At 41.8% G+C, this 18,774-nt stretch overlaps 1 protein-coding gene across 3 annotated transcripts in view; it reads right to left on the bottom strand.

Annotated features, from left to right (window-relative positions):
- LOC102697200 (interferon-induced protein 44-like) overlaps positions 1-18,774 on the bottom strand; it is a 111,486-nt gene that overhangs the window by 80,438 nt on the left and 12,274 nt on the right. For 2 of the 3 annotated variants that reach the window (XM_069180168.1, XM_069180170.1), the window contains 2 exons: positions 15,352-15,398; positions 12,397-12,460 (listed from right to left, as the gene is read on the bottom strand). The gene's annotated coding sequence lies outside the window, so the exon portion shown is untranslated. Of the gene's footprint in view, positions 1-12,396; positions 12,461-15,351; positions 15,582-18,774 lie in introns of those variants that run through there. The other variant, XM_069180169.1, reaches the window with a different exon arrangement.

The following is an 18,774-nucleotide window of genomic DNA, read 5'->3' as shown; positions in this document are numbered from 1 at the left end:
TTTTAAAAACTTTACACACATCAGCTCTGGATATGATCAGTGAGTTTTCATCTTGGATTTTTGGAATCCTCCTGGCTGGATCTGCATTACTAACCTCAAACCAAGCATAGAACAAATTTAGCTCATCAGGAAGACAGGCAGACTGTTGTGCTATATAGCTTGGTTGCGTTTTGTAGTTTGTAATGGTGCGTATACCACTCCACATGTTCCGTGTGTTGCAGCCATGATAATATGACTCTAATTCTACTCTGTAGTTGTATTTAGCTACTTTGATAGCTTTCCTAGGGTCATATCTGGATTTTTTGTATCTATCCATATAGCCAGAATTGAAAGCAGCTGTCCTAGCTTTAAGTTTGTCTCGTATCTTGCCATTTACCCATGGTTTCTGATTTGGATATTTGAGAACAGTAATCCTGGTAGCAAAACAGTGTTTTAATATAAAATCCGATTCATCTGACCAACATTGAATGGTTCTTAACACTGGCCTCTCCTGTTTAAGCTTCTGCTTGTAAACGGGAAGTAGCAGAATGGAGGCGTGATCGGATTTGCTGAAAGGAGGTCGGGGGAGGGCTTTCTAACCATCCTAGAAGGGAGTGTAAACATTGTCCAACATGTTTGTTCCACGCATTGGACAGTTGATGTGTAGCAGTAACTGATGTGTTGATGTAGATTAGGCATTGTTTTCTTCAAGTTTGCACCATTGAAATCACCCGCTATGATGAATGTGTAACGCTGCTCTGTAGAGGTGAAAAGGATCCAATGCAGATGCAGGAGTCGTTGGGAGGTAAGTAAGCGAACAGAGCAAAACCAGGAGCTGAGTCATAGTCCGAAGGTGTAAGGTAGGTCGAGATCCGGTAAAGGCACTGGTGGCGAACAATCCAAAATGTGAGACAGAATCGTGGTTGAAAAGAGAGCTGCAGGGTCAAATCCGAAATAGGCACAGATAGCAAACAATCCAAGGGGCGAGACGAGATCAGAAGTCAGAAGGCAAAAGGTGTAGACAGAATTCCAGGATGGCAAAAGGGTAAGAAATGCTAGGCAGAGCAACAAGAAGTGAACTCAATACCGAGCAACGGGAAGAAGGTTAGAATAGTATAAATAACCCGGCGTGCTGCACGGTAGAGCAATTGCAGGTGTGTTAACTCGTGCGGCGGCGCTTGTTAATAGTAACCCGCTGCTGATGCTGATTAGCTCGCTTACGCGTTGATCTCTGCTGGCTGGTGGTCATGACAGAATGCTCCTTCAGGATGTATATTCTCGTGTCTGTTAAGGTGACAGTGTAGTTCATCCAGTGCCTTTGTGAAATTTCCAACAGTGGAATATACACCACTGTGAGAACTACCAATGTGAACTCCCTCGGTAGATAGAAAGGGCGACATTTTATTGTCAGATGTTCAAGATGTGTAGAGCATGATGCTGAAATAATCTCCACGTCTGTGCGCCAGGAATTGTTTACCATGAAGCATACCCCGCCGCCTTTGCTCTTACCCGAATCCGTTGTTCTGTCCTGACGGTGAATAGAAAATCCTCCCGGCAGTATAGCAGAGTCCGGAACAGATGGGTCAAGCCAGATTTCAGTGAACGCCAACACGTTGCAGTTGATGTCCCGTTGGAAAGCAAGCCTTGCTCTTAGTTCATCCAGTTTATTGTCCAGTAACTGGACATTAGCAAGAAGTATACTTGGGAGCGGGGCACGATTGCAGCACTGCCTCAGTCATACCAGAACGCCTGCCCGTTTACCCCTCTTCCTATGACGCCATCTTCTTCCCAGTACAGGTACAGGTGAGACACCACAGTCCAGATAGTTGGCAGTAATTATTGGTGTAGATTTAACTGTTCCAATATTCGATCTTGTGTCTATAAGTGTTTGTGGGTCATATCTAATCACTGAGTAAACAGTATGTGCAGTTAGCAGTATGAAAAACAACAAAAAAATGAAGAAATAGACAAGGACGAATGGGAGCTCACAGGATGGCAGCCTTCCATGTCGGCACCATCTTACCCATACTGTATATACAGCAGATGTCATGAAAATAGCAGTAACTGATGTTCTGTGAAGAAGGACTGGTGAGGTCCCCCACTTCAGGAGACCGGAATGCAACAGAGTCTAAGCTAGAGAAAAGAAGTAATCAGTCTTTTATTTCAGTACTGACATCAAGGCACAGTGCACCAGTGTGCAAGAGCAAGATACCTCTCTGCCACTTGTCTCACTTGTCTTTTTTATGGCTTGTAATGTAACAGGTTGTAGTGTGCTCTCACGAGGCACCAGTTCTGTAGGGTTTGGGCATTTACGGGGACAATTATTAATTGTAGCCGTAAATCACGAAATTGATTCCTTTAATGGCCTTAGAATCCAACCATGCGATATAACTCAAACAACGCACACACACAGGTACTAATACACGAGGATACATTTATTAATACATAGAATGTGCATGTAAACCTAACAGATCTTATCGTGAGGGTTATCAGAATACAAAAGATATATATTCATTCAGTTACGAAGAGTTACATATATCAAGAGGACATACGTTCAGTATATCATTCATTTAGACCGTTTCGTAATTGAACTTGGTTACAACTTCTACATTAGATACTCAAAACAAGTACATAACTCTTAGGAATTAAATTGATATCAACTGGTTGGGATAACAATTGAATTGTAATGCAGTGAAGTTGAATACTCATCCAGTCTCTGGGGATTCAGATCTCCTGCGGGCTCTCTGGCTCGGTGCCAGGCTGTGCTGTGCGGCTTGCGACGGTGTGCTGCTGAAGCTCACTGAAGACCGGCTAGTTAGTTTTGGCTGAAACTAGCAAGAGTTTGTGCACAGGAGAAAAGATGACTGTGGGTCCCAGCAGGTCAGGAAGAGGACCGGTTAGTTCCTGATGAAGCGTTAGTTCTGAATGGTGATTCAGCTGTCCACAGTTCCGACGTGTTCACGAGGCTTGCTGCTGGTGCTAACCTCGGGTGGATCCTCTGGTTACTCTCTGGCAACCTCCGCTCTATACTCTTAGAACAGAGGAAACTTCTGGCACTCGGACACACTGGCCGTTTCGTGGTTGTCCAGGCTGAGTCTCAGGATGGTCAGGAGGCGCGCTGTGAGAATGTCCTGCCTTTGGGAGCCTTTTTGCTCCTGGGCCGTCCTGCCCTGGAATTGTCTCGCACCCCTGGAATTCTCCTTAGAATTCTCCAGAATAGTCTCGGAGCTCTGTGTTGCCTGTTTTACCTGGACGAACTTCAGCTCATTCATTGGCTGAAAGTTTCATGGGCATCAGAATTCCACGTGGGTTACTCGGCCCTACCAGTCCCTGATTGGTTGATCAAGGTGAGATATGAGTCACTTACTCCTGACACTTAGGAATGCAGTCCAGATGTCCATCTGGCACTCCCTAGACAGATAGGCGCCAATGGATGACCATTGATCATGATAGCCAGGCTTAGCTAAGTGCATCCCCATTTGGGAGCTGTCCCTTATCAAAAGAAAACATCTTTAAATCAGCCTGCATGAATAGCTTCAATGAAGAGAGAGATGGGGCCTTATTTGGGAAAGCAAAGCAACACTTAATTCTGTCTTATTAACAAGCATTGCCGCTACAAGGTTGTAATGGATAATGTTTCATACTATTTTTCTATTTTCATAATTTTGCAGTATTTGGTTAGCAATGATAATCTGTTGGACTAAGTTTGGTTAATTCTCATTGCAGTGCTATTTTATTCTATTGGTGTGTCTGTTATCTACTAGTAGAATTTTCATTCAGATCAGTACCTTATTTATTGCTTATGTCTGTGAAACATGGAGAGAGGGAGTTCTCGTTGCCTTCCTCTTCCTCTTGTGATAAATCCACTGATGAGGAAGCAACAAGTTTGAGTGATTTATTTAATCATTTCCCTCTTCAGGGACACTACGATTTTGGAGGCACCGTTGGGATTGGCTGCAGGGCGGACCATCACCATGCCAGGCAGAATCCTCTCTAGTAGAACTCAACCTTTGTGATCATTCAGGTCAGCATCATAGTGAGGTAGTTGATAGTGGTGGAGATGAGGCATGGAGCTGGTGGAGCAGTGAATGCACTTGAGGTACAATGACTACCAGAGGCAGGAATCCAGTCAGCACCAGGTAAACACCCAGCCACAACAGCACGGTTCACCCTTGCTGCAGTAATGTATGCACTCCGAGAACTTCAAGAGGAAGTTGGTGAAATACTATGCACACTATTCAGAGAGACGCTGATAGAGCTCATCCGCTTTCTTAGTATTCCTGGAGAGAACATAGCTAATAAAACACACTTATCCCTCAGATCTCAGCAGCATACCCGCAGCCATATCACTCTGCAACTCACAACTGGCAACCCACTGAAGCTAAACAGGTGTGAGCCTGGTCAGTACCTGGATGGGAGACCTTCTGGGAAAAACTAAGGTTGCCCCTGGATGAGGTGTTAGCGGAGCCAGCAGGGGGCACTCACCCTGCGGTCCATGTGGGTCCTAATGCCCCAGTATAGTGATGGGGACACTAAACTGTAAACAGGCGCCATCCTTTGGATGAGATGTAAAAGCAAGGAACTGACTCTCTGTGGTCATTAAAAATCCCAGGGTGTTTCTTGAAACGAGCAGGGGTGTAACCTTGGTGTCCCGGCCAAATTTCCCATTGACCCTTACCAATCTTGGCTTCCTAATAATCCCCATCTATGAATGGGCTTCATTACTCTGCTCTCCTCCCCACTGAAAGCTGATGTGGGGTGAGCTTTCTGATGCACTATAGCTGCCGTTGCATCATCCAGGTGGGGCTGCACATTGGTGATGGTTGAGGGGATCCCCATTGCCTGTAGAGCACTTTGAATGGAGTGTTCAGAGAAGCACTATAGAAGTGTAAGCAATTATTATTATTATTATTATCTCTGATCAGTACCCACATTGTAAGAGGTGAATTAGAGGACTTAGAGGACCGTGGCATGGCTGAACTGTTAAGTGCTTAAGATAAATTGAGTGAGTAATTACTTGCCCCTGCCACTGTTGTCGCTGAAACAGCAAATAAATGGAGAAACAGAAAAACTGGAACAAGAAATAAATGCACAACAAGTGTCACTAAGAGAAAAACAAGACAAAATGGTACTACTCTCCAGTGTGAGCATTAACCCTACAGTACCCCCAGGTACAAAACTCCGCCCACTATCTAATGACGTGAATTCTGGTAGCTCCCAGTACTCAGTGCAGAGACAATCAATCTCACAAAAATTTTAAGACTTCCGGTCAGATTGAGGAACCTGGTCAGAAAGACAGGTTATCATTCTCCAGCCTTGCTCACCAGATAGAAAGTGGATTAAATAAGGGCTATCCAGAGGAGGAAATAATTGATGCTGTAATTAGGGCCATCACACCTGGGCTCCAGTTGCGCAGTTATCTTGAGGGCTAATGGATTTGACCTTACCTACGCTAAGACAAATTCTTCAGTGTCATTACCAAGAAAAGGGGACAACAGAATTGTACAAGCAGCATACCACAGAAGCACAACATAGTAAAGAGACACCACAAAGTTTTCTAATTTTTGCTCTTGATCTGAGACAGCAAATTATCTTTGCTTCACAAGAAGCTGAGTCTGGCCTGAAGTATGATCCTGCTCTAGTCCAAAGTATGTTCTTGCACACATTCCTCACTGGTCTGCAGAGTGACTGCATCCAACATGATCTTCAGCCCTACCTCTTAGATACCAATGTTACTGATGAAGTGCACCTAGAGAAATTAACCCTGAAGGAGAACGGACCCAGGGGCAGCGAACACCCGGAGCCTGAGCAACTCCTGGGTGCATCAGATGGCAAGGGCTACCCAGCAGTGGTCCCACCTGTGGAACTGGAGCGACTCCCGTCCAACAGATACCACAGAGAGAAGATGCCCTTCCACAGGGGCCTGCCAGCTGTGCCCACACCCACCGGCGTGGGTACGACCTGGTCGCTACAGTGGGGAAGTGCCATGGGAGACTTATGACTGCTAACCCTACTCTGGCCCGGCGTCCTCCCCAACACCAAGGGCACCAACCCCCCAGGATGGGAGGCTTTGGCCTGCGGCTGAGGACAGGTGCTGTGGTCCGGGGGGAAGCAGATGCTTGCCATCTGTCTGAGTGCAGCAACGGTGCGCCACCCCTGCTACCTTGCTCCCATCCAAGAGGACTGCATCCAAGAGGACTCCCATCCAAGATTAACTGCAGCGAGTGGGGACCAGTTTGGACTTGGGCTAGCAGGAGTTGGTGTGGCAGGGGGAGCGACTTCACCTGGTGGAGGGCAGGCCCGGCGAAGGCCGAGGGACGCGGGCTTGCTGGAGCCGGGAAAAAAAGCGGCGGCTAAGGTAGTCGCCAGGGCGGACCGGGCCTGCGAGCCGGGGGGCGAACATGCCGGATCCTGCCCCTGAGTCACCCGGGGGGGGGGACAAGGTGGCGGTGGTGGGAGCTGAGCATTGCATGCAGCATTGGATGCAGCTGCGAGGGACTCAATTGGGACTTAGTATTTATTATTGATTTTTTACAGTAGTATCTGAAATAAGTTTATATTATTCATTCTTGATAAGAAAAGTTCAAAAAGATATTTGTGATAAACTAAAATTCTAAATTTTATAATCAGTTACATTTAAAACTGATACATTAGATAATGTATAAATTATATATATAACATTCATTGTATATAGATGATATCTATGTTCCAATTGGAGTAACTAAACAAATTGTACAAATGGTGAGATAACCCCAACACTAACCTGTATGTAATATCTATATATATATTGTAGTAGCTATACTGTACAATTTTATTTTCCATTATTTTTCTGAAAATAATGTCATTGGCATAGTAATGTAATGTTATCATTGTCAATGAAATAGAAACCATGAGTTCCTCAAAGCTCTTATCATCTCACTGCATTCAACATCATTACAACTGTGTGTTATTTCTGTTGCAGAAGTTTAAACTAAACAATCAAACTAACTGGATAACTTGAATGGTCTCCTAAATTATTGTTAACTCTTGAAAGCTATTAACCCTCATTATACTGTTGGGTACGCGGGGCAAACGTTCGAGGTCAAATTTTTCCACAAGGAGGGTACCTTTAAAGCGGAGACGAAAATTTTTGCCGCGCCCTCTCTTTAAAGCCCTGGCCAAATACAAAGACAGTACGTACAGTTATAGTTCAAAGTTCAAGTTATAGTACAGTTCAAACTGAATTAAAAACTACACATCCCAGGTAACATGGTGGTGCTTGTGATCCTTGCATTTAACCAACGAAACAGGGTGAAAAATCAGTCACATGCCTTTGGGGCTGAGTTTCGAAAGCTTAACCTATCAGCAACATAGCGAAATTTGACGATAGGCTACTTCAAACTGTCAGTTACACGACTGTGTATGTCTGTTAAGCCACTCTTATTTGCCTCCTCCTTCTGCGTGCCTGATTTCTTGCCATCTTTAACAGTTCCGTGTTCGAATCGCAGTAGGGAGAGACACGTATGAAGAAAAGTTCATCCCAGCTACAATACAAATATATTTTTGTGGTAAGAGGGAGCAAAACATCAGCATTTACTGCTAATAATTAATGTACGATTTATAGATGAAATTTGACCATAAATATAAAGTTAAAATCTCCACAAACGAAGCAATGTAGGAAATGCACACTTTTTCTGCAACAGAAATACACAAAGAAAATAAATCCTTTCTGACATCTCAAATCAGTTTTGGTCAAGGTCTCCAAAACAAACAAGAAAAAGAACATTTTCAGAGAGCAATTACACTGTGTTTATGTAGAATAAGTGATTAGATTTATGAGCAATCTAATTTCTTATTCATTTAAAATAGTGAAATTTCAGCTGCAAAAGATCGCACCAGAGACAGCACTAGCACTGCTTGTCATAGACTTTCAGAAAGGGGTGAATGAAAGAAGTCATGTCAAGTACAATAATTCGGTGATCAATAATAACAGTTGTAGGACAAGAAACAAAAGATAGTGAAAACTTAAACTTTTTAAGGCTAAAACTAAAATTCAGTTTAAAAATTAAGGCAAAAGAAAATTAACGACGTTTAAGTGCTAGAGGTGTAAAAAATACAAAAATGCACTTTTTTTGCAGTTTTAGAAATGGAGCAGGTGTTACTTGAAATAAGTAAACAGAAAAAAGCCACGACTAGACATAGTGCAGAAGAGGGACATATAAATATATATCGTTATTAATTTCTTTAGATACGCAATTCATATTATATTCCCTATTACTCAAATTCTAAGAAACTCAATAAAATGTCCATAATATTTGCTATTTTAGTCTTTCAAAGAAGCCTTTCAAAGGCTTGAGGCGTATGTTAAATTGCCACACTGGATAAATTGTAAAGAAAACCTGTTTTACAACTCTTCCTCCCTCTTTTATTTTCAAAGAATAATAGGCGAGCCATCCAGTAAAAGACAGTCCCCCTTCCCCCCACGGACAGACTGACAAATGTTTTCTTAGAAAAAGAGATTCACAACGCAAAGCTGTGTCAGTCTTCACAGCCGAAACGTTGCGTTTTCTTTCTTCTCTTTTCAGCACGGAATAAACCTATTGTTCCTTTGCAGACTACACTACTTCTTAGTTAAACATTTGAAACACTTTAATTTTTTAAATTTAACAGGCATTCAGTACAGAAATTAAATCATGTTTTCTACAGTTGTTAAGCAGATTAGCAGGTTACTGCCAAAATAGTGCAGCATCCACCACTGCCCAGTGATATAACTTTAATATAAACAAGATCTAATACCTGGTGCAGTTTTTACAAAAATACGTTTTTTTAATTAATCGAATCCCAGGTGTGAGTTCATAAAGCCTGAATTGCGTACTATGCTTACGTCTGCGAAACACCTGATCATCTACTCTAAAGATTTCCATCCTTTGTGTATATTCTAATCGCAGCGGGGGCAGAGACAGGCTAAGGCTGAAATTTAATTGGTGATCTGTATTCTTCACACGCTTCTGCAGCGCCGGGGAAATGTGCTACATTGATGTAGGGCTTTCGGGCTCACATGGGTTTGCGCCCTACACCCTGCGGTACCACTGTGTACATACAGTACGAACATGTTGTGATATTTAGAAATATAAAAAGGTCAATATAGTGCCCATAATATTTCAAAGAAATGTTTATTTGTTAAAAGAAAACTTATGGCAATAGCTGGATTTGAACACCCAACCTCACGCTTATAAGTAAGTCACTTAAACCATCACACCACAGACACAATGACATATCAAGTACTGAAACAACCATACACATATCAGTATAAAGTCTTATACTACTGTTTGTGCTACAGTACATGAATATAATTATATCGTTATTCATTTCTTTAGATATGCGATTCCATATTATATTCCCTATTAATCAAATTCTAAAAGTATGCTTTTGTTTACTCCGATAACGAGCGTACTCGCAGAAAAGCTTAAAAGTATCACTATTCTCACAAAGTAAATAAATGTATAGTAATATTGTCAGAAGGAGCACAGAAAAGCGTTTCCAAAATAACCACATGTAAGACTGATGCTTAAAATGTTTAGGGAGAAATGGAATGCTGGTGTGTATTTTTTCTTTAAACTACCAATACCAGCCAGATACAGTACAGTTTACATAATTTGTTTATATTCCTAAAGTTCCTTTACTTTAGTTGTAAAATTCCATATAAATATTCAATACTAAGAGGATTAAAATGTGCACAGTAAAGAGATTAAATGATTTAATCTTTTTACCAACGACCAATGCGCCACACGTGTCCCTGTCGGTCATTTTGGCCAGCCAATCATGTACTGCGGTACACCATGGTGGCCTGTGGGTAGTTGCGTGCGGTACGGGTTTGTACCGTGAAGTTTGAATGGCTGCATCTGTAGATACTGAAATGACGATTGTATTTTAGATTTTGTGTAGTTGCTAGCATTGAACTGTGTGTTGGATGCGCATGAATTGAAGGAATGGGCAAATAAAGCTGATGCTGATCCACAGAGCCAGCATCTTAAGATGTTTATATTAAGAGGCAAATTGTTTAAATAACTAACTAGGTATGGATACTGATGTGCAAGAGAGGTGGAAAGGCTGTTTCCTTAAGCCAGCACTATAAAATAATTTATCCTCAGTGAGATGCTGCCATCTCATAGTGGGTTTCTAACACTGTATAGTCCCATCCACACATTCCTTTTACTTCCATCCATTTTCTAATCTTTTTATCCTGTATGGAGGATTTGGAGCCTATCCCAGCAAACAACGGACACAAAACAGAATACACCCTGGACATAGCGCCTGTCCATCACAGGACAGACAAACACACACACACGCACACACACGCACACACGCACCAGGGCAAGTTTTCCCATAATCCAATTAACCTACCAGTATGTTTTGGAGTGCGAGAGAAAATCATATCACACATAAGGAGAATAATCAGAGAACCCAGAGAGAACATGCAAACTCCACACACACAGGACAGCAGGAATTGAACCTATTCTTTTTATGCTCAGCTACTAAGATTTCCCTTCAGTGGTAAAATTCCATATAAATATTCAATACTTAAACGGGCACAGTAAAGACATTACATTTACATATACATACTGTATACAGTACAGTTTGCATACAGTAATATGTTTATGTTCCTAAATCAATATATTTTATGAGCATGTGAAAGGCATGGTGAATCAGAAATTCTCAAAAATTACTGTATTTTGCATGATTGGAAACAAATGCGTGATTGCAAAATGCTGTGGTGCTACTTTTACAAAGACGGTCAATGAAAAAAAGAATGTGGACCAGGGCAATACTTTGAGTTTACAGCTTGTCCAAGGTCATTCATTATTAATACTATTAGTAATATCTTCGGTAAAGACTTTGATGGTGACAGCTCAGACATGAGAGATTGAGCTTTATTAGCTCTACCTTGCGGAACTTCCAGATACTATTATTTTACTTGCGGTACCACATGGTATCATGCGGCACTATGCAAGAAATTACAGTATTAATACGGTAACTTGCGGTAAACTGTGTCAAGCGCACTGCAAAATAATTCGGTATCGCCTGCTTGTTTTGAATGGCTGCATCTGTATCTTATTTTTTATTTTTTTTTTAAAAAGTTAGAAGACATAGTGAGACATGTATCACACACATCATCTAGAACATGAGAAAGATTAAATATTGCAAATTGTGCTCAGCAGGTAATTCTGGAACTAAGTAAATATGATGAATAAAGAGGCTTTCACTGTAACATATCAAAATGTTAAGTATACTGGGCAGAATTATCTGTTTGACTCTGTAATGGAAACACAAACAAAAAAGTGAACTTCAAGTGCCTACTTTTTGACTATTTTGCTACTTTCATTCTTGCATATTATCAGGAAGTTTCAGAGACAGTCATACATTCACAGCCAAGGATGAAGCGATAATCTTTGAAGCATCTGCAGTTCCATTTTTTCTCAACACTAAAACTTTTCCATCAGATTAAAAGTGGTTTATCATGGTCTAATTTAATAATAATAATTGCTTGCACTTCTATAGTGCTTTTATGGGTACTCCAGTGCCACCAATGTGCAGCTCCACCTGGATGATGTGAAAGCAGCTAGAGTGCACCAGAACGCTCACCACACATCAGCTCTCAGAAGACCAGAATGATTAAGCCAATTCATAGATTGGGATTATTAGGAGGTCATGATGGGTAAAGGCCAGGGTGGAAATTTGGCCAAGACGCCAGAGTTACACCCCTACTCTTTTTAAGAAACACCCTGGGATTTTTAATGACCAAAGAGTGTCAGGACCTCGGTTTGACATCTCATCTGAAGGACGACGTCTTTTTACAGTATAGTGTCCCCATCACTACACTGGGGCATTGTGACCCACATAGACCACAGGGTGAATGCCCCTTGCTGGCCCTACTAACACCTCTTCAAGCAGTAAGCTTAGTTTTTCCCAGTACGTCTCCCATCCATGTACACTTTTACCACTGTACTCAACAATGGTAGGAAAAGACTCTCTCTTCTTTCTGCACAAGGAAATTCCCAACACCGAACAAGCAGCTGACAAGTCAAACAAGTTAACCCAGCTCAGTTCTGTCTTCAGAGGGAAATTCAAACTCATTAAGAAATTTATTGTGAAGAAAGAAGAGAAAGAACTTTTTCCTAGCAACATGAGGACAGATTTTCAAAGGAGTTACAGTCTTGATGAACTTTGGTTTTTAAGTAGCCTGAGTGTGCAGGTATAAGCAATATTTTCAGAGCACTATTTAGAAAAGCCGTACTTTTCTGATACAGGTTTGAAATTGCTAAGCCACATATGCCATTGGCAGCTAAAAACATCGCCATAGATGTGGATAGCAACGTTACAAGCACTGTCATGTCTAAAGTGACAGCACCACAACAGGAAGGATCAGGTCTTGCTTACATTAGAAGGGGTGTCAAGAGAAGAAGACAGATGTCATCATTTCATCGTGAGGGGCCACCAAAGCCTGTTAAAAGACAAGTTAAGAGAAGACAGACATCTCACAAAAGACATACAGTAGGACAACCAAGAAGAGGACCGTGACTCGTTTCAGCTGACAAGATTTTAAACATGACTTTTGTTCACAGCGCATGTGTACTGTAGAATGCGCAAAGTCAGATCTGGACATTTTTCAATTGGCCTCTACACAAACAAGCATCAAGAAAAGCTTTTACGTAGAAATTCCACCCCTCACGGCCCTAGCAGAAAACTCTCCTCTGGAATTCTTCATTGCCGGCAATTACTATTTACCTGACAAGTGATGGTGGAGCAGAATGTTTCGACAGCACATACAACTTTGTTTTTTCATACTCGGTCAGATGTGAGTTTTGAAGAATGTCTCTCATTTCATCATCCAGCCTGCGTGTTGTATTTTTTCTCACATCACTCTCATTGCCAGGCCACTTTCAGAGCCAATCAAGCTGTTTCTGGGGTACAAGGTACATTATTTCAGTATGCTTCACTATAGTCTTTATAAGCTTTCGCTTTCTCTTCAGGACCCTAAACTGTTTAGCAGTTAGTGGAATGTTCCCTTTCAATGTGTTCAATACGATTTCAACGGTTGTCTGAACAAGGTCATCAGAAGCCCAACAGAGAATAGCTTTCTGCTGACTGGGGCTGGCTTTTGTCAGAAACTGTAAGACAGTCAAGTTTCTCCGAACGCGTGTTGACGACTGGAATGTGGTTTTTCAACTGAGACTGTGGCAGTGAAGTCATCAGCTTTTAGATTTTTTTAATACATAAGCCGCTGTAGGAAAAATACCTGTTCCTAATGGTAGTCATAGGATGTGTCTGCATTTAAATCCACCAGCAAGTAACCGAAAGGTTTTTTAGTAGTGTCCTTGAACTGAAAAGAATTTGGCCTGACAGGCCAATGTAGTAAGTAGTTTATCTCTAGGGCTTTTAAACAGCACCATGTACTTTGTATTTAATGCTATGGTTCTTCTTTTCTGACCCTGACCAAACACATTTTGTACAATATACATAATGCTAAGGTTTCTGTGGTGTACATATTTGGTAAAAGACTTTTCTATTTCATTATTTTCACACACAGACTCAAATCATCAACAATAATCAAATGTACTTTATTGGGTTGCAGTAACTGATCATTGGAAAATGACTCCGGTACACATTTGAAGGATTGTTATAAATTTTATGAAAGCTAACAAACTGCTTGTCTTTTAGCTTTCTAACTGCTTATAACCCTGGCAAGTGGAAACATACCAGGGGGCATCTATAGGTCAGTGGAAAAATACAGCTCATGTCTTAAATGTAGTAAAAAGGGAAGTTGAATGTCTTGTTCTGCAAATGTAAGCAATAAGGAAAGTCTTAATAAGAAGCTGTTTTCATCTACCCAAGCTTGACTGAAAACTAATGATTCGTTTTAGGGATTAGGTAATCTATGTCAAAAGTAGGAAGCTTTTCTGTTACTGTGTATAAAAAGCGCTGAGTGCTGATCTCCCATATGCATCCAAATAAACAGCTCTTCTTTTACCAACACCAGGACTCTGATAGTTTAATGTTTCTTTAATTGGCACTGCGAGCAGGGTCCTACTAGCAGAATGGAACTCCCGTTGGTTGGTGGAGAGAAAAAGTTAGGCGCCATTATTAAATGAGGCAAGGATTCTTCATTTCTAAAAAGTCCCTTCTCCTCTCCACACTACTGAATGGGATTTTCTCAAAGCTGTAGCGAGGACCTCAAGTAATTGGGTGTTGGAGACAGGGGTCTGTTTGAGGTACCTGTTTGACTGTGCAGTAAAGCAAGGACTCCACTGGTTTGCGCAGTGTGTTGCGGGGCACAGTAAAGCTGGGACTCCACCGGTTTGTGCTCCAAGTTTTGTGTGGGGCACAGTAAAGCCGGGACTCCACTGGTTTGTGCTCCAGGTGTGCGGGGCAAAGCCACATTTCTGTGGTTTATGCTGTTGTGGCCTCCCTGGTAGAAACATTTGGTCCTGCCTGGGTGGTATAGGGCTGCGCAGTAAAGCCAGGACTCCACTGGTTTGCACAGTGTTTTGTGGTTTGTGTGTCGAGGAGTAGCTCTGTTAAGCCCTTTTCTTAAGGGTTTAAGATGAGTTGGTGTAAAGACAAGTTAATGGAGGTTTCTGACTGGGTGTCAGAGAAAAAGAAGTTAAAAGATGTAGAAGAAAAGCTGAAAAAGAAATATAGTCTGTCTGATGGAACGTGGACAGAACCAGGATGAAGCAATCAAACAGAATCGGGCGCAAAGGCAGAAGTTTCACAAATAATTAACTGAAATGAAACAAAGTTATATATGCAGAAAAAGAAAAAAAAGAAGAAATAGAACGCCTTAAGAGAGAATGTGGGAGAAGGGTGGGAATTAGTGTGGAGATTTTTGAAAGAGCATTACCCACCGAAAACAGATTGGAGAAAAGTAACAGCACGTCAGCAGAAGGAAAGTGAGGATGTTTCAGATTTTACAGAAAGGTTTATAAATTTATGGACAGTATCCTTGGTGTTAGCCGATGAAAAGGAAGTGAATGTAAACAGTAATGAAACAAATTTACTTGAGTGGGTTAAAACCTGATGTTGCCAAGAATGTACAACTGTGCTTTCCTGATAATACGGAGAACGGAGACAGATTTCATTTAATAACTCGCGAAGCATGTATGCAAAAGTGCGGGTGCTGCAAATAGGAGGTAAAAAAAATTCCAAGGAGGAGATACAAGCTGTCACAATATGCTTGGGAAAAGATGTACAGTTTCAACAACAGATGTGGGTAGGGGATACCTCAGACCTATTGGGCTGGGATGCCCTGCAGCATTTATAAGGAATTACTGTATGAGACAGCATTTATGTGAAATACCTCAATAGAGCTCTGAGGTATTGTGATTGTTTTACCTGATGAGGGAATCCATAAGGCTGGGCTACTCCAAGTACTGGATCTTCTGATGGAAAAAAAAAGTATATTAGCAACTACATAATAAAGGCAGGGTGAATTCCTTCTCAGAACGAACTTGCCTAGTGACGACTGGCAAAAGGGGGCTAGTGCAGTCTAAAGACAAAATTGCCTTGACCCCTGCAGCAGAAAGCGTTTTTATTGATTTGAAATAAGCTTTCTTGCAGGCCCAGGGCTGGATTCTCTCAGACGGATCATCTGTATGTAATCTGTATGTAAGTGAAAGAAATGGGTTGTGAGCTGCTGTGCTGGTGCAGGAGCATGGAGGTAGGCATCGCCCGGTGGGTTATTATTCAGGACCCCTCGATGCGGTGGCCAAGGGGCCATGTTTATATGTTGTGCAGGTTACCTGTCTGGCTGCATAAACTGTGAATAATCTGGTGTTGAACCAGCAGATTGAATGAAAAGATTTAATTGAAACTTGTAAATATGCTAAATGGTCAAACTGTTACAATTTATACGGATTCACGGTATGCATTTGGGGTATACCGTGATTTTGGGAGATTGTGGAGAAACAGGGATTTTCTCACAGCTACAAGGATTCCAGTAAAAAAACGCTGGGTTGGTAGCAGAATTGTTAGAGGTTCTGGCCCTCCCAAAACAGACTGCAGTTGTTAAATGAGGACTCAGCTGTGGCTAAAGGCAAATCCTTTGCTGACACAGCAGCAAGACATGCAGGCTTAAAAGAAGAACAGCAAAAACAGGAACCTGAGGTTTGCCTTAGGCCCGCTGTACAAGGCATACAATAACAGCAAATACAGACAGAGGCACCCAAAGAGGAAAAGTGGGCCTGGCTCAAGAAAGGAATCGGGCTAGGAGCTGAAGGATTATTGTGACATCAGAGCACTGGAAGGCTAGCATGTCCTAAGTCTCTGATGCCTTTGTAACCCGACAAATATATTCTGTCGACACCCGGGTGTGAGTCAAATGGTGTGCCAGTTTTCCCAAAACTGGGTGGGCGTGGGGACCGGGTTTGAGTAGTAATCACCTATGTGATATCTCGATGTGATGCTTGTCAAAGGTGTAGGTGATACAGCTCCAAAGGCCTGCTCCTGAGGGACCTTGCATGCACTGGCAAATTGGCTATTATAGCTTGCTGATAAGTAAAGGGAAACCTGGGCTCTAATAATGATGGTGGATCTGTTTTCCCAGTGGGTTGAGGCCACGGCCTCTGTGATTGCCAAAAACTTAATGATGGAGATAAACGCTCAGTGGGGACTGCCCTGCCGCTTGTATTATGAAAAAGGGACACACTTCACAGGGAAGGTGTGTCAGGCTGTGGAACTAAGGAACAGAACTCTGAAAGATCAACAAGACATCAGACTAAAGGAACACCGTGGATAGATGCTCTGCCTACAGTTTCCTGTGTAGCCTGTGGGCTGGATCAAACAGAACTGTGGAATTGAGCCTGTTTGATATCATCACGTGCCAACCAACGAAACTTCCTGGAGGGCCAAATTTGGCTAATGGATAGTTGAATTTGCTATTTAATTCTCTATTGCAGTATTGTAGGTTGTTAATTGAAGCAGTGCACGGGGCTGGTAAACAGGTGATTGACGCTTGTGGATCTCCAGTAGAGGGAAGACACGACCTGATACCTGGCGAGTGGGTGTGGGTAAAGAAGATACCCTGTCAAATGTTGCAACCCCGCTGAGGAGGATACCTGAGGAGGTACTGTATCAAGTGCTACTGACTACCGACTGCCATCCGAGTGACAGGATGAGATAGCTGAATCTACGCTTTGCACTGTCACGAGTTACTGCACCAGAGACTGAGTGAACAGAAATAAATATGTTGTCACTGTTTCTGTGTCTGTCAGGCTTCTTGGGGGGGTGGGGGCTGACAGTGTGAATGTTAAGGGTAAGGAGTGTTACTCAAATGGGGAATATGGAATCAATACCTTCTTGGTATTGTCATATCAGCCACAAATAATAATCAGAGCTTATATTGGGTTTATATTGCTATACAAGAGTATAGGAGTAATCCCCTTTGATAGAGGTGATTATTTAGGTTTATTGGCATGGGTAAATAGTTCTGCTTTTAGTCTGAGTGTACCTCAAATGTATTAGAATGGAACTAACCATATGCTCCCCGCTATAATCACAGTTTTAGTCCATCCTCTATTAGAGTGATAAGCAGTTGTATGTAGTACTTATATTCCAGACAATTCTGAACAGATCATGGACTTAGCACAGCACATCTATGATGTTGGACAAAAATATCACGACTATAATCTTAATGACTGGGGAGTGGGAAAGTGGCTGGAGTCTGTGTTTGGAGCCTGGAGAGGATCACTGGTAGAATATATCTTTATGACCTAATATTACTAATCATTTTTTTTTTTTATGTATTCACTGTCATTAAGCTGTATATAATCATTCAATATCAATTCAATATAATCATGAGGAGGACAAGAATCTCATTGTTTATAACATAGTGGTGTGGAAACAAATATGTTCTAAAGGAGGGACTGAAGGAATGTTATACATTTTATAAAAGCTAACAAACTGCTTGTCTTTTAGCTTCCTAACTGCTTATTATCACAGTCGTTGGAAGGGACGAACTGTGGAATGGCAGGACAGCAAAAAAGACCCTATGCTTAGCAGCGAGACGGGGGTTAGCCCGGACTCTGTTCAGGAAATGCCGTATAGAAACTGTTGTGGAATTTTATCAAAGAAGAGCCAGGAGAGGTATTCTCATTCACTCAGTAAGGTCTTAAATAGGCTACACAACAAGACACACCAGAAAGACATGAATAATCACAGGGAACTAGAAACAGGAGAGAAGTAGAGCATACTGGGTGTACTTGGCATGACACTTATAACCCTGGCAAGTGGAAACATACCAGGGGGCATCTATAGGTCACTGGAAAAGTACAGCTCATGTCCTACATGTAGTAAAAAGGGAAGTTGAATGTCTTGTTTTGCGAATGTAAGCAATAACTAAAGTCTTAATAAGAAGTTGTTTTCATCTACGCGAGGTTGACTGTAAACTAATGATTCATTTTAGGGATTAGGTAATCTATGTCAAAAGTAGGAAGCTTGTCTGTTACTTTGTATAAAAAGCACTGAGCAACATCTTTCGGAGAGACTAGTTTCTCCAAGCTGATCTCCTGTATGCATCCGGATAAACAGCTCTTCTTTCACCAACACCCGGACTCTGACATTTTGATGTTTCTTCAACTTCTTTAAACTAATGTGTGGGAATTTCACAAGCAATTCCACAAGCAAGAGGTTGCCAGCAGCTGTAACACCAGGCAATGTTTTCAGGTTTACAAGTCATGTAAAAAAATAACTTTTACCACTATTCAAAGGTCTGGACAAAATGCACAAAAAAGGGTGCTTTAACCTGATATCCATCGTATT

This window comes from Lepisosteus oculatus, chromosome 18, assembly GCF_040954835.1.
Source record: "Lepisosteus oculatus isolate fLepOcu1 chromosome 18, fLepOcu1.hap2, whole genome shotgun sequence".
NCBI lineage: Eukaryota > Metazoa > Chordata > Actinopteri > Semionotiformes > Lepisosteidae > Lepisosteus > Lepisosteus oculatus.
This window is presented reverse-complemented; position numbering and strand designations above follow the sequence as displayed.